General features: G+C 34.4%; 1 pseudogene; it reads left to right on the top strand.

Annotated features, from left to right (window-relative positions):
- The first annotated feature begins 3,142 nt into the window (after positions 1 to 3,142).
- On the top strand, positions 3,143 to 3,261 carry LOC111743403 (annotated as a pseudogene).
- Positions 3,262 to 7,335: the final 4,074 nt, after the last annotated feature.

Genomic DNA, 7,335 nt, shown 5'->3' with positions numbered 1-7,335 from the left:
TTCCAGGTAAAAATTACATTTCTTATAGGTTTAAAATAAGAACATTTTGCTTCTTTATCACCTACTTCACCAAGTAATAGCTGATGAGGGCATTGACTGCCTCATTCCTCTCCTGATAGAACTAAAACTCAATTTTTTCCTTCACATAGTTGATAATATATATCTATATGTCTCTATATATCTATATTTGTACATATATATCTTTATTATAAACACATGTTTATATTTCCTCCAAGAAGAAAATGTAAATTCCTAGCTAACAATTGGATTTCAGTTTTGGGGTGTGCAATGAGACCACATATCTGCACTTGCCTTCCTTGTTAAAAGCAGATAAAAATGTCAACAGTACAAAATAAAATGGATCTTTCGTTCTGAACAGCAGTGATCAGTGTTGGAAATGGACCCTAAAACTTTTCTTCTCTGGTTGAGCTATTACTTTCCGAGATGATTATTTTAAAATACCTCACTGTGTGAATAGGTAAATATTTCTTGAACAGAACCTAAATAGTTTTAAGGAAAAACATACCTGACAAATCAGATGTTAATAAAATTAAAACCTTTCGATCAAAAAACATTAAAAGAATAAAAAGGCAAGCCACAGAGTGGGAGATGTTTGCAAAAGAAAGAACAAATAACAGATCTAGAATACACAAAATTCCTGTAAATCAATTAGAAAAAAACAGTCGAACCAAATAAAATAAAATAAAATAAAATAAAATAAATATATATATATACATATATACATATACATAATACTTAGAGACACTTCACAATAAGATATCCAAATAGCCAATAAACATTTGAAAAAGTTCTTAAAGATACTAGTCATTAGGGAAATACAAATCAAAATCATGATTAGATACTATCTTCCAAAAATAGAAAAATGAAAAAATACTTTCATTGTTACAGGGAGTGTAAATTTGTACAGCCTCTTTGCAAAACTGTTTTGTAGAATCAACAAAAGCTCAAATTGTACATATTTTATGACCTGACTATTCTGGTCACCATAAAGATTTTTGAGGATCCCAGCTTTATGTAAAGAAAATCCTCTCAATTCAGTCAGCTAGGACACTAATAGGGCTCATCTTATTTGTTTCTACTCTCCCAGGAATAATTGTTCTGCACTACCTATTGTCCAATATCTTTAAATCATTGCTTCATATATTTAACTGGTTTTTAGTTTTTCAAGGCAGGAAGTTAAACTGGCCCATACTCATCCACCTTGAATGAAAGTGTGTGACTTTCTGTTGGCTACCTGCCATAGCCATTTCATCTTCCTGCTGGGTCACCACAGTTGTAGCTGCATTTGCCCTTGTGGCTCACCTATGATATAATGTCTATCTCAATTCCAGGAATGTTTTGCCTATAATTTGAAACACTTTTAACACAAACATAGTTGGTTTTTCTTTTTTTTTTTTTTATTTTGTCTTTTCTTTTTCCAGGAGGTAAACAGGGAATTGAAAAAGTTTTTCTTCCACATATTTGATGAAAAATATCTCTTTATTGTAAACACATGTTTACATTTCTCCCTAGAAAAATGTAAATTCCTAACTGAAAATTGAATACCAGTTTTGGAGTTTGCAATGAGACCACATATCTATACTTGCTTTCCTTGAGTTTTTATAGGTTGATGACATCAGAAAATGCTATTCTTGTATATTATTAAATTTTACTATAAATTCTCTGAAATTCTTTGGATTGTTTATTAAGATACTGTAAAGCTAAAGTTGCTTTTTAACTTAATATTTTTCTAAATATGAGTAAGCTAATTAAATGTGTGATGTCCCAAATATAAAACAATGGTAGTTAATTTCTCTTTAAAATTGGTTTTTGCATCTTATTTTATTCAGCAGAGAACCAGAAGGTGCACTTCTTTTGATATTTTGTTGCTATCATTCTTGATGTGGAAGCATATCATAACATAGCCACAGTAATTACAAGTGACTCAAAAATTAAGACTTGGCATTTTATTTTAACTTTACCCCTTTGTTTAGCAAGGCATTGACTGGCAAAATAATTGAGTAGGTAAAGTTGGTTTTTGATTCATTCCCATTGATTTCAATTCTTCTTTTTCATTTTACCTCTGAGTTAGCAGCCTGAAGCTCATGTGCCTCTCCAGGTTTCCCACTTGTGGCACCAGAGCCATATAAGTAGATTTTGTCCTTTTATATTCTCACTTGCCTTGTTCTCTACAAAGTGGTATGCAGTTGACCCTTGAACAACATGGGATTGAACCACATGGGTTCACATAGGTTTCATTTTTTTCAATAAATGCTATAAAAGTATTTTTTCTTCCTTATATATAACACATGTAACATACAAAACATCTTAATTGACTATTTATGTTATTGGTAAGGCTTCTGGTCAACATTTGGCTATTTGTAATTAAGTTTTTGGGAGTCAAAAGTTATACACAGATTTTGAACTGTGAAAGGGATCGAAGACCTTAAAATCCATGTTGATCAAGGGTCAATTGTATATTGAATCTTATAAGCATAATTAAGTTTGTCATTAGTTTTCACTAATTGTTTAATATAGAATCAGCCACTTTTCTGTGAGGGGCCAGATAGTAAATATTTTCATGTTTAGGCTATACAGTCTCTGTTGCGCCTTCTCAACTCTGTCATTGTGACACAAAAGCAGGCATTGGCAATATGTGATTGAATGGGTGTGGCTGTGTTCCCTTAAAACTTTGTATACAAAATAGGCAGTAGATCAGATTTGGCCTGTGGCCAAATAATAATTTCCTGAAGACTAATATAATCAGTTATTTTTCCCAAAGCAGTATGTTGGTATCTTATCACAGACCTCTGGGAAACACTATAATTCAAATTTTAAAGGTGGGTTTTCACGGTGGCAATTTCAGGTCCATTAATGGAACTATAAGTCATACATTTTTAAGCCATTTGTCCCATTTGTCACTCAAAGCAAATTGTATTACTAAAGAGATACATATGCATATAAAGAGCACCTCACAAAAATAACTTTTACTACATATTTACTATGAGCACTGTATGAGAATTTAAGGTCTGCTACAATTAAAGCAATACAAAAAAAGGGTTAAGTTGATTTTTCTTAATGTTCCAAAGCATTGTCAGCTTAATGATTGGTAGTTGAGAAAGGTTAAAAAATTACAGAACAAGTCTACGACCATGCTACCCTGAAAGCGTCCTATCCCGTCTGATCTTGGAAGCTAAGCAGCGTTGGGCCTGGTTAGTAGTTGGATAGGAGACCACCTAGGAAGACCAGGTGCTGTAGGCGTAAAAAAAATGATTAAAAAAAATGGCAAAACATGTAGTGGTTAAATATGGGAGTTTGATAAGTTATTTAGCCTCCCATTGAAAAGTAGTCTAATTGTCTTGCAAAATAATTTTCTAATGTGGACATATAGTACCCATGTTGCCTGAGTGGAGAAGTGATTTACCCTATAATTATCTATGTGAAGATCCATATAGAAGACATAAGTCCCAATGGGATGGAGGAATACAAGAGTAATTTTCTGTTAACTAATTTTGAAGAATAATTGCAATTTTCTCCCGAACAAAGAAACAATTTTCTACTTGTTAATGTTTTGTATTTGTGGCTACACATAAAATGCAGAATTGCATTTTTTTTTTTTTTTTTAATTCTAGCTTGTATAGGTTCATTTTCTTGAAAACCTCTCAGAAATACCATGGGTTTTCAAATAAGGCTAAAACTATTTTACTAAAAAATTGTGTGATGGATTCAAAGACTATGTTCAAAGGACAAATTTATAGTTTCAGGTAATCTTTGGGAAAAAATCAGTCAACCAGTGTTTCTGCCATTCTGTCACTTATAGTTCCTTATGTTTCTTTGTGTTTGTAGCTTCGCAGTAAAGTATTCCAGCTGAGATCTTTTGCCATTGTAACAACATTCTTTTCTTGACTAAATTCAGGTAACTTAATAAGTTTCTTGAAACTACATACAAGACTTGAAAGTAATATTAAGCCATTTAGAACATTTTTAAAAAAGCATATTCAAAGATTACAGTGGTCACTCAGCAGGAACATTACTTTTCTTATGCTAGTAAGAATTCTATGAGCTTTTCTAATACCAAGTAGGTCAGGATTTCAAGTAATTTTTCAAGTCATTTCACAGTAATTCCATAGTTATACATTTATTCTTGAAATTTATAGCATGTCATAAATCCCGACTTTTATTTTTACTTAACAACTTATGCTTTCATTTATTCAACCTACTACATGCTAAGATTTTGGAAGTCAGGGATGAACAAATTAGATATAATTTCTACCCTGATAAAATGCCATTCAAGTTGACAGAATCAGATACTGAACAAGTAGAAAAACATATATAATGATTTCAGAATATGATGAATGCTATGAAGGAAAATGAACAAGTGACAATAATTGCAAAACGTGAAGCAGTATATTGTGGTTACTCTATTTTCTAAGAAGCTTTCCTAAGGAACAGGAATTTCTTAAGATATTCGGCTATTTCATGAGAGCGATAATCTGTGGAGAATGAAAAACTATTTATTTTGAGGTTTTAACCGCACAATAAAATCTTTATAATTTTTTAACTTTACTTTCTAAAGTTTCTTAGCTCTCTAATCCCCTAGACACTCCAACAATAATCCTTTATTCATATTTCAACATTGAGAATCCCTTAGGTTACTCACCGTAAGGCTATACTAAGAGGGAGGCTGAGAATCAGAGGGATATAAACCACATAACATATTCTTCCCCTACACCCTGGTTTTGTTCAGATTGACAGGTGGTAAATTTTCCCATCTATCTGATATCAAGAGACGGAAACTGAGCTAGCACGGAATTGTTTCTTTTGGAATGTTAGGCTTATATGTACCATGTCGCTCTTGAAATAGGGTCAAGATTCAGGACTTTTATCTCACTTCTGATTTAACTACATTCCATATTAGTTCATGTATGAAAAATGGTAGTCACACTAGAAAGTTGTTCTTGCTGTTCCTTTGAATATCTAAACACCTGTATGATGTTCTCAAATCTAACTTACTGCCTGTGAACAAGTCACACCATTTCAGGGTTTGGAACATAGAGTGATAAGTATTTCAACTAGGATTGCATTTTTCTACAAGTAATAGACAACCTGGAAAATGGTGCTCACATTACTAATCAGTTTATTTTTTTCTTGCAAATAGGATGTTGGCAATCCACGGTTGCTCTCATGGAGCCATCAAAATCCAGTTTCCTTTGAGCTTTTATGTTCAGCCTTCCTTAGTATACAGCTTTCATTCAAGTTTTCCTCTCTGTTTTTTCTTTATCTTTTTTAGTTTGTTTGTTTTATTTATTTTTATTATGGTGACAGTGGTTAATGAAATCCAGTAAGTTTCAGGTGTACAATTCAAGAGTAAGGCGTATGTGTGTGTTTGTGTGTGTGTGTGTGTGTGTGTGTGTGTGTGTGCTGCCTTGTATGTTCACTGCCCATAGTTAGATTTCTTTCTGTCATCACATATTTGACCCCTTTTCCCCCATCTACCTCCTCTTTCCCCTCTCCCGCTCCTTTCTAGTAACCACTAGTCTATTGTCCATTTCAAAATTTTACTCTGACATTGAACAAAATCTTACCCTTTCATTGAACAACTAACATTCGAGAATACTTGTTCTCAAAAAAGTAAAATGCTATTGTGGGCTATAGTCACAAAACTTTCTAAAATTTAGATAACAGTAGGCAGCAAAGAGAGAAAGCATATACTGCTATGTTTATATTTGATATCAGTGTTGTCTGGAACTTGACGAAACATAGCACTGGCTACTGAGGAACCAAAAGGCAGAGGCTCTAAAGCTTTCAGGACTAGAGATGAAGGAGAGGAAGCCAACCTGAGAGGTGAAGCATCCCTTAGAAGCTTGTGCTGGCAAAGAAAGATGGGTAAATGATAGGAGTTAAGGGGTTCACTAGGCCTCTTCACACCACCCGCCTATGAGGGAGAGGGGCACCTCCTTACTGCCAGTTGAAGGTGGACGTTTAGGATCCCTACGTAAGCAACACTGATGTCACAGGTGGTGGGGAAGCCTCATTATCAGCTGGCAGAAATAGAAGTCCTGCCTCCCTACTCAGCCTTCCTTGACACAAACCCAGGGGTTATGGAGCACCTTTTACAAATCCATGAGGGCAGAAGTCTAGGCTACCACTCGGCCTTTGCTAGGGAGAGTAGGAGTGAGGTCACAGGATTTTTTGTTGCAGTGTTTGGCTGGAGTAGAGTAATTATTGTGTAAAAGTTTTCTGTGTTGCTAGACCACCTGGCCTGTTTCTTTAGCTAAAGAGAGCAGACTCTTCCGGTGTTCTTTTAGTGCACACCTGTTGGCATTTCCAGATTATTGGCTTCTTCAGCTCCCACTCTGAGATGAATGAGGCAAAACAAAACAGAACAAAACAAAAACAATAGCATTAAATAAAAACAATATAACCCACCAGTGTCTTTTCTCAAGTTGTAGGTTTCCTAGCCAATCTGCCTAATTTTCTCAACCTTCTAGTATCTTCTAATAATTGTTTCATATATAATTTCTAGGATTCTCCATTGTACTTAGCAGGGAGAATACAAAAAAGTATGTCTACTATAACTTCTTGGAAACAGAAGTTGGCTAAGGTCACGTACATTTTTTAGATCTGGGAAGCAGGCATATTAAAGGTTGAAAAAAATGTTTAACTTTTTCTCTTAAAAGTCACTTTTATTTAACCCAATATATTCAGAAGGCCTTCAGAAATTCGAAATGCTAATTTTATACACATGCCAATAACTTGTGTTCCATATAAGGTTTAAAACTTGTTATAACTAAACTATAATCTTTCAGCCCTTCAAAAGAGCTTCCCCCAACCCCACCCCCACCCCACCCCTATGGCTAAATGGAAAGTCCTGGAGATGAGTATTGAAAACATATGGAACAAATTACTTGCATTTAAACACATGAAAAAAGTCATTTTTAGGGTTCAGTATTTCTTGTTATTTCCTGTTGTGCTTTCAAGTTGACTTCCCCCAAGAGGAATTTTTTTGTCATTAAAGGATGGAAAAGTTGAGGTTAACTTGACTAAAAGAAATTTGCCATCATCCCTTTGCACACTCACAGATTTCAGAATGTTTTATCGAGGGCCAGAATGTCTCCATCCTAATGCCATGCTGGACCTTTAAAAGGAATGATGTACTTTATGAGTTCTGAGGTGCATCCCCCCCCCACACATATATTACTGTCTCTTGAAATCAAATGCATCTTATAGTTATGGTGGGGTAATGATTGTCAATGCCTGCATGTGTGCAATGAGATCAAAATATGCATATAGAGTGTCCATGGCTTAGAAGAGAATCTCAAAGACAATCCTGTA

This window comes from Pteropus vampyrus, unplaced genomic scaffold (assembly GCF_000151845.1).
Source record: "Pteropus vampyrus isolate Shadow unplaced genomic scaffold, Pvam_2.0 Scaffold4, whole genome shotgun sequence".
Taxonomy (NCBI): Eukaryota; Metazoa; Chordata; class Mammalia; order Chiroptera; family Pteropodidae; genus Pteropus; species Pteropus vampyrus.
Note: the sequence above shows the minus strand (reverse complement) of the source record. Positions and strands in the feature narration are given on the sequence as shown.